This window comes from Musca vetustissima, unplaced genomic scaffold, assembly GCF_032173495.1.
Source record: "Musca vetustissima isolate MV318-11 ecotype Yass unplaced genomic scaffold, APGP_CSIRO_Mvet_v1 utg26657, whole genome shotgun sequence".
NCBI classification, from domain to species: domain Eukaryota; kingdom Metazoa; phylum Arthropoda; class Insecta; order Diptera; family Muscidae; genus Musca; species Musca vetustissima.
In genome coordinates, this window is record NW_026882043.1 from 361,062 (window position 1) to 371,146 (window position 10,085).

A 10,085-nucleotide genomic window follows, 5' to 3' on the forward strand; every position below is an offset into this window, starting at 1 on the left:
CATACGTAAATATAATATATATATTCATTAAAATGAAAAAATGGCGGAAAGGAAATAAATATATCACTTAGACACTGCATATTTTCGAAGTTAACTTATATTTGGGGGTTTTAATGGGTCAACTTTTCAATATAATTTTTTTTTTCAAAATCTAGGTTTTGATATATGATACAATAAAAACCAGTGAGCGGAGCAGTACAGTCGGACGGGGCCGATCATATGATACTCTACACAACTTCCACGAAAATCTAACTTTGTGTGGTTCTTTATTCTGAGCTTGGGCAATATTTCGCGATATTTCATCCTCTCGACCGATTAGAGGTCAACAAATATTCCAGATGCCCTTCACCGAGGGATGTGTTGTGATGTTCGGCTTTCAATTGCGGCCTATAGATCGACTCAAAAAATATACAAAAAACCAGTGAGCGGAGCAGTATATTCGGGCGGGGCCGACCATATGATACCCTACACAACTACCACGGAACTCTAACATCCTGCAGATCTTTATTCCAAGAATGGGCAATATTTTGCGATATTTGCACACTCTTAACCGATTAGAGGTCAATAGCTCCTATTTCTTGCCATGACATCTATTTCGAATTATGTTTTATTTCATAATATCCAATTTTTTTTATTTTACACAGAAAGGTCTCGGTTGACTTGACCCGCTGAATAGTGACAGATCATTGCAAAAGCCCATCAAATTAGTTGGCCAGATTCATTCTCCAGTGTAATATTCTGCTTATAATTGTGGCATATAGATCGACTTGAAAAAAAAAACAATAAAAACCAGTGAGCGGAGCAGTATAGTCGGACGGGCCGACCATATTATACCCTACACAACAACTACCTATTCCGAGCCTGGGCAATATTTCGTGATACTTTTATCCTCTTTTCCGATAAGAGACCAAAAGCACCTTTTCCTTACACTGACATATTTTCCGAATATTACCAATATTCAATACAGTCCTTCTAACTACTTGTCCATATTCCCTTGACCGTGGGTTGTGATGTTCGTCTTATAATTGTGGCCAACCACTCCTCTTGAATATACTGTCAACTTCTCGGGTCTATGTGCTTTAGGAGTAAATATATACGCTATAGAATACAAAGTTTTGTAATTTGTCACACAAAAGTCAGTGTCCATTTGACCCGCTAAATACTGACCGATCTTTATCAAAACATGCGTGCTTATTCTTTGGCCCGATCCCCTTCTCCATGCAAAAATTCGCGGTGTTTGAGCCATAATTGCGGCCTCTGTAGCGACCAGAAAAACGGACAAAAATAAAGTTTTTGGTCCATTTCATCCCCTAAATATTAACCGATCATTTCCTAAAACAATAGGGGTCTTCACTAAACAATAGGGGTCTTCACTGGCCAGAATCCATCCTACATGCAAAATTTCGTGAAGATTGGTCCATAACTGTGGTCTGTATCGTGTTTACAAATTATAATGGACAGACGGACGGACGGACACACATGTCTAGATCTACACAGCTAGTCGAGATATGACGATCGGTATACTTAAAGGTGGGTCTAGGACCAATATTTCGCGGCGTTACAAACTTTTGGAGCTGCACAAAACTATAATAACCTGACAACATAGTTGTGTAGGGTATAAAAATCCACTCCTTGGGTAGGTTTTAAAAAAAAAATTCTTTAAAAAAATCTACCCTTGAAAAAATATCCATTCTAGATTTGATACAATAAAAGTTATCTAACAAATTCATGCTGCACTATTTCCCTTTCAATATCCATTAAAAATATTTTTTTAATATTTTCCCATTTTCTCACTAATGAGGAATATTGAAATTTGCCAAACATTTTGGCCAGCTAACTGTAACTAATCTTTTGATGGTCGCCATAGCAAGACATTGGCCTCGGTTCTAATAATGTAACCTGCCACCCATTTTGTTGACTCTCTGGCAACATTGAAAAATCACAGGCACCTCCATAGAACCCTCTCCGCATATTTTGTGAAGGGTGGTAACCTCTTACCCATCTTCCTGTTCTGTTCAAAATTAAAGTTTTTCTTCTATACCCGGCAATAGGGAGGGGCAAAATTCCATGTTTTGTAGCACTTTGATAAGTAGTTTCAGTTTCTTCCTCACGACATACTAGAAAAGGGTCTGGCCAGCGAGGTGCAATGCACATTTTTTTCCACAACCAAATTTTTTTCAGGTTCCTGCTTTATTGTATATCGTTTGTAGCAAATACTTTGCCGAAACTCACACACACTCACTGCAAGGCTCTTGAACGATAGTAGTAAATTTTTCATTTGATGCACTTCATCGTGTTGTCACTACGCAACCAGATAACGGATGATACTGCTAACGAACGGCAGAGCGACCGACCGACCGAAAAACCCAAAAAACCGTACCATCCTTTCAAAACAGGCAACGCCACAAGTTGACAAAAACCACTCTTCTGTTTTACTCTGCGTTTTGTTGTTGTTGTTGCTGCTGTTTTGTCGGTGTCCCTATTCAGATGCAGTTAACACATCCAGCGGTAGCGGTGTTGGCCACGTTAGTGCTGCACCAGTGTCAGTTGCAACTCAACGACGATGCTATTTATTGCTTTGCGGTTTTAAGGTTTCATTTTTTGTATGTCGTTAAGCTAATTTAAGGCACGAACATTTTGCAATGCGAAAATACAAATTTAATATTTGGCGGGAATATATTTCTATTACTATTATCGATGAGATTTAGTGGTGACAGAATTTTAATTGATATTGGTTCCATAATTGTTTTTTGTTTGCTGGAAAAAATATTCTTTAAAAAATCCACGCCTTGTTTGAAGTTGAAAAACAATATTCTTTAAAAAATCCACGCCTTGTTTGAAGTTGAAAAACAATATTCTTTAAAAAATCCACGCCTTGTTTGAAGCTCGAGAAAAATATTATTTAAACCAGTAAGGGAAGCAGTAAAGTCGGACTGGACCGACTATATGATACCCTTCATCACTTTGGGTATATTCTACATATGTATCCTAACAGACGACGCGTTTTTGTTATATATCTATATCTGAACCGATTTGAGGAAAACTTAACACAGACTAATTTATATTACATCAGTACGTTGTGTCAATCGGCCTAGCTATGGATGTTTTCACGAAGCTTAGCAACATCATTCTAGACTTAATACCAAAATTCGTGCAAATCGAAAGATATAAAGGGACTTTGGTGCACCAATTACCTAAAATCGGGCGAAGCTATATATGGGAGCTATATCGAAATCTGAACCGATTTTCTCGAAACTTTTCACACATCATTCACACAGTCTTAATTCAGTACGCTATGCCAAAAATTCTGGCAAATCAAAAGATTTCCAGGGACTTTAGTGGACTATTTACCTAAAATCAGGCGAAGCTATATATGGGAGTTATATCCTTAATTTCCAGGGACTTTAGTGGACTATGTACCTAAAATAGGGCGAAGCTATATATGGTAGTTATATCTAAATCTGATTACAGTACGATATGACGAATTTCATGCAAATCGAATAATTTCAGAGACTTTGGTGCACCAATTACCTAAAATCGGATGAAAATGTATGGGAGCTATATCGAAATCTGAACCGATTTACTCGAAACTTTTCACACATCATTCCAGACTTAATTCAAAACGCTATGCCAAATTTCGTGCAAATCGAAGGATGTATAGGGACTTTGGTACACCATTTACCTTAAATCGGACGAAGATATATGTGGGAGCTATATGTAAATCCGAACCGATTTTCACGAAACTTAGCACACGTCATTCTAGCCTTAATTCAGTACGCTATGACGAATTTCGTGCAAATGAAAAGATTTCCAGGGACTTTGGTGCACCAATTACCTAAAATCGGACGAAAATATATATGGGAGCTATATCTAAATTTGAACCGATTTTCACGAAACATAGCACACGTCATTTTAGCCTTAGTTCAGTACGATATGACGAATTTCGTGCAAATCGAATCATTTTCAAAGACTTTGGTGCACCAATTACCTAAAATCGGATGAAAATATATATGTGGGAGCTATATCTAAATCTGAACCTAAAATCGGATGAAAATATATATGGGAGCTATATCTAAATCAGAACCGATTTTCACGAAACTTTGCACACATCATTCCAGACCTTATTCATTATGCTGTGCCAAATTTCGTGCAAATAGAAAGATATATAGGGCACGAAAGACCCTTACCATTTACCTTAGACCAATAGGATTCGTCCTTGGGCCAAACAAATGAGCTGTGCTAAATTTCATCCAATTCGGATCATAAATGCGACCTGTACTTTGTATACAATTTAACATGGACAGACGGACGGATGGACATGCATAAATCGACTTAGAAAGTAATTCTATGCATATTCTCAAAAGGACCCATGGGTCTATCTCGATTATTTTTGCCTGTTACAAACATATGCACAAAGACATAATACCATGTACCACAGAGTGGTGAAGGGATACAAATACAAGCCTAGTATGAAGCTCCACAAAAATATTCTTTAAAAAAATCCACGCCTTGTTTAAAGCTCGGAAAAATATTTTTTAAAAAATCCACGTATTGTTTGAAGCTTGAAAAAAATATTATTTAAAAAATCCACGCTTTGTAAGAATCCTGGAAAAATATTTTTTAACAAATTATTCTAAAGCTCATTGAATTTTTTTTTGTTCCTTGGACTAAATTTTTCTAAAATATTCAAATAACATTTCACAACTTTTTCCATTTCACCTAGAGCCTTTGTAAAAATTGCAATATTTCACCACGCTGCATCCCATTCTTTTAGTAATAAAATAAACTTATCCTGTAAACGATAAGTTTACAGGATATTCGGACAGCTTAATGTGATTCCTTCCACCTCATCATCTATAGAAGAAACTGAACTTTGCCATTTTTCATGTCTTTTTGTTGTTGTTGTTTTTTTTCTTACTTCGCCGAACTATGAAGTCATCAAACTTTCTATGTGGGTGTCTGCACTCTTTTCAGCGTAGTTTATTGAAAGGATTAGTTGACACATAAACCTCAGCAGTTAGATGAACAAAAATGTAAGCTACATGGATGAATTTCAAAGTTGTTTTTAACAACAACAGCAACAACAACAATGGCAAGGAGAAAACTATGAAAAATACAACGGAAAAACCTCGGACGACAAACAACTTTGTGTATTCTATTTTTTTCTGGCGTGCCGTTTGATGAAGATGGCCATTGGCAGTAACAGTTTTATGACTGGCGTTTTTCATGCAAGTCATAGAGAGGACAGTGGATTTTTGAAGAATATTTGTTCAAGTACTAATAGCGGATTTTTTCAAATAATATTAGTTCATAGTTAGTTATTCAAGGTCTATACAAGGCGTGGATTTTTTAAAGAATATTTTTTCAAGGATCTATGCTAGGCGTGGATTTTTTAAAAAATATTTTTTCAAGGATCTAAGCAAGGCGTGGATTTTTTAAAGAATATCTTTTCAAGGATCTAAGCAAGGCGTGGATTTTTTAAAGAATATCTTTTCAAGGATCTAAGCAAGGCGTGGATTTTTTAAAGAATATCTTTTCAAGGATCTAAGCAAGGCGTGGATTTTTTAAAGAATATCTTTTCAAGGATCTAAGCAAGGCGTGGATTTTTTAAGAAATATCTTTTCAAGGATCTAAGCAAGGCGTGGATTTTTTAAAGAATATCTTTTCAAGGATCTAAGCAAGGCGTGGATTTTTTAAAGAATATCATTTCAAGGATCTAAGCAAGGCGTGGATTTTTTAAGAAATATCTTTTCAAGGATCTAAGCAAGGCGTGGATTTTTTAAAGAATATCTTTTCAAGGATCTAAGCAAGGCGTGGATTTTTTAAAGAATATCTTTTCAAGGATCTATGCAAGGCGTGGATTTTTTAAAGAATATCTTTTCAAGGATCTAAGCAAGGCGTGGATTTTTTAAAGAATATCTTTTCAAGGATCTATGCAAGGCGTGGATTTTTTAAAGAATATCTTTTCAAGGATCTAAGCAAGGCGTGGATTTTTTAAAGAATATCTATTCAAGGATCTAAGCAAGGCGTGGATTTTTTAAAGAATATCTATTCAAGGATCTAAAAGCGAAGTTCTTCTACAAGCAAGGCGTGGATTTTTTAAAGAATATCTATTCAAGGATCTAAGCAAGGCGTGGATTTTTTAAAGAATATCTATTCAAGGATCTAAGCAAGGCGTGGATTTTTTAAAGAATATCTATTCAAGGATCTAAGCAAGGCGTGGATTTTTTAAAGAATATCTATTCAAGGATCTACGCAAGGCGTGGATTTTTTAAAGAATATCTTTTCAAGGATCTAAGCAAGGCGTGGATTTTTTAAAGAATATCTATTCAAGGATCTAAGCAAGGCGTGGATTTTTTAAAGAATATCTATTCAAGGATCTAAGCAAGGCGTGGATTTTTTAAAGAATATCTATTCAAGGATCTAAGCAAGGCGTGGATTTTTTAAAGAATATCTATTCAAGGATCTAAGCAAGGCGTGGATTTTTTAAAGAATATCTATTCAAGGATCTAAGCAAGGCGTGGATTTTTTAAAGAATATCTATTCAAGGATCTAAGCAAGGCGTGGATTTTTTAAAGAATATCTATTCAAGGATCTAAGCAAGGCGTGGATTTTTTAAAGAATATCTATTCAAGGATCTAAGCAAGGCGTGGATTTTTTAAAGAATATCTATTCAAGGATCTAAGCAAGGCGTGGATTTTTTAAAGAATATCTATTCAAGGATCTAAGCAAGGCGTGGATTTTTTAAAGAATATCTATTCAAGGATCTAAGCAAGGCGTGGATTTTTTAAAGAATATCTATTCAAGGATCTAAGCAAGGCGTGGATTTTTTAAAGAATATCTATTCAAGGATCTAAGCAAGGCGTGGATTTTTTAAAGAATATCTATTCAAGGATCTAAGCAAGGCGTGGATTTTTTAAAGAATATCTATTCAAGGATCTAAGCAAGGCGTGGATTTTTTAAAGAGTATATTTTTCAGGGTGGCGTAAGGGATGATAGATACCAAGCAACGGCTCTGATTGGCTTTAACATGGCGAAGTCCAGGCTTATCTTTTTCCTCTTTCATCTCAATTGTGGACACTGGCCACCCCGTGGTGCCACCTGGGGACCTATTTTCATCACCTGATGAAATAGTGAGCTAATATGTGAGACGAATTCACCCATAAGAACTATAAAAAATGGTTTGAGGCGTCAGGTTAGTTGCCCACTCTCGGAAAACCCAACCTACTATGAAAAAGCAAAGAAAGAGAAATCCAAACCCCCCTAATGTTGACGACCCCCGCAAACGTATAAAGGACCACGATCTGCGAATCTGCACTTGGAATATGCGCACGTTGTACAGAACAGGCGCAGTGTATTATCGCTGCCATGAAACGAGACATGAATTTGGCTGCGGATTTATGGTTAACACTAGAATAAAAGACCTCGTCTCCAGGTTCACTCCAGTAGATGAGCGAATTGCTATAATCCGTATAAAAGCGAAGTTCTTCTACATCAATCTCATTTGCGCCCATGCTCCCCAACCGAAGATAAAGATGAACAGGCCAAAGATATATTTTACGAGCGCCTAGAAACAGCATATGACCGTTTCCCTGCCCATGACATTAAAATTTTTCTAGGAGATTTTAATGCAAAAATCGGAAGGGAAAATATCTTTGGCCCAACCGTCGGAAAATTCAGTCTTCACGAAGAAACATCCGACAACGGCATGAGGTTGTCGGTTATGGTAGTTAGCAGCACTAGATTCAAGCATCATGGATACTTGCCGAAGCAAATGAGGCAGCTCTTGGGGTGTTTGAGAGAAAAAACCCACGAGCTTTACAATTTATACGCAGACGTCGACATAGTCAGTCGTATTGAGCTGCAGCGACTACGGTGGCTAGGCCATGTTGTGCGAATGAAGGCGAATGCCCCAGTTCAAAAGGCATATAAAAGCGAGCCTACTGATTGTTCCCGTAGAAGGGGAAGGCCACGAATTAGATGGAAAGGCCAAGTAGAAAGCAAAATCTTGGAACGTGGTCTTCCAAATGGGTGGATTTGCGCACAAGATCGACGCGCTTGGAAATCTTTTTTAAGCTTGGCTTATGGAACAACAACCGTTCGGTAACAAGCCAGCTAAGTAAGTAAGTATTTTTCGGGGTCCTCCCTATAAAGGGTGGATTTTTAAAGAATATATTCTCAGGGACCTATAAAAGACCTATAGTAGGATTTTGAAAAAAAATGTTTATTTAGAAAAATGCTCTTGAGTTCATCATAACCTTGTTTGACTGTAAATAAATAATTCCTAATTCATTCAACCCAGAGAAAAAAGTAGATATTATTTTTGTTTACCATGCACTTTTTTTCAGAGTTCTCAGCATTCTTAGCTAAAAGAAAGTGTTATGTTTTGTCTGCCCTTATGCTGAGTTTTCTTTTTTTTTTTTTGTATTCTTCAAATAAAACTTTAAAGTCTTCATAAAGTATTTTTTGTTCGGGGGGCCACTAAGTGAAGTAGAGTCATACGCCATGATTGAGAATGTTAGTCTTGGGCCCGGTTCGGTAATATAACTTTTTACTTATTGTTGAAAGTGTTGCTGGGTTTTTTGTCTCCCCATCAAAGGGGAGGAAGTGAAATTGTCACTACTCAGCCATCAAAATAGTTTTTTTTGGTACCCTTCCATTCTAGGAAGTGGAATCATTTTTTTGTTTGTTTGGTGTTCGGATGGTGTAGCCTTTCTTTTGGCACGCAACTTTTAAAAGAAGTATATAAAACTCTTTGTAAAGTGCTCTCAGTTTCTAGTTTTTATTGTCGCTGGAGTTGTTGTTGTTGGTCTTGTTGTTGGTAAATCTAGCAGAGCCTTGAAGGCGGTCTAGAAATGATTAGTTTATATTCAATAAAAAAAGGAAACAGAGAAGCGAACGAACGAGCGGCAAGAACAATATCGTAGTTCAAAAAGGACGACAATGAGGAAGAAATGCTATACGACTACGAAGCAGATGAAGAAGAAAAACACCAAACGACCCAAACCCGAAGAATTCACTTTATTGCTCTTTTCATGTCTTCTTCTCATTGTTCGTCTTTGGTTTTACCTCATTGCCTATTCCCATAGTAGTGTTTTTTTTTTCTTTTCTAAGTTTTGCTAAGTTAAAGTTTAAGTTTCCTTCTCTTCTCTCCTCTCCGCCTATTTTTAGTTTTATTTTCAAGAAATATGGAAATTTGTTTGGCCATAGTTCCACATTTTAATATAAGCACTTTATGAGATTCATCGTCTTCGTCATGATGCTCGCTCGCCCTCTCATTGTGGCATTCTGCAGGCAAATGTGCATTGTGCGAAGAAAACATTTGCATAAGAAGGACAGAAGGAAGGAGGTACGGTGGAGGTCTTAATGTTCATTATAAATTCAACCGAACTGTGGTTGTCACTGTTATTATTTCACATAGCCGAGGATTAATGTTTTAGGGTTGCAGAGGCATCATAGCATGGAGTTTTCGTAAAAGGATATTTCAAATTTTTGGGTTTTTTGACGGAATTTTAAAGTTTTTTATTAAAAGTCAGACTATGACCATTTAAAAAATACTTTTTCAAGTGTCCACAATAGGAGTGGATTTTTTAAAGATATGTTTTGAGGGGTGTATTTTAAGGGTGAAAAAAGGATAAAAAAATAGCCTTTAACGAATCCATGCCTTGTATAGGCTATGAAAAAATATTCCTTAACGAATCCATGCCTTGTATAAGCTTTGAAAAAATATTCTTAAAAAAATCCACGCCTTGTACAGGTCACTGAAAAAATATTCTTTAAAAAATCCACGCCTTGTACAGGTCACTTAAAAAATATTCTTTAAAAAATCCACGCCTTGTACAGGTCACTGAAAAAATATTCTTTAAAAAATCCACGCCTTGTACAGGTCACTGAAAAAATATTCTTTAAAAAATCCACGCCTTGTACAGGTCACTGAAAAAATATTCTTTAAAAAATCCACGCCTTGAACAGGTCACTGAAAACATATTCTTTAAAAAATCCACGCCTTGTATGGGCTTTGAAAACATATTCTTTAAAAAATCCACGCCTTGTATAGGCTTTGAAAACATATTCTTTAACGAATC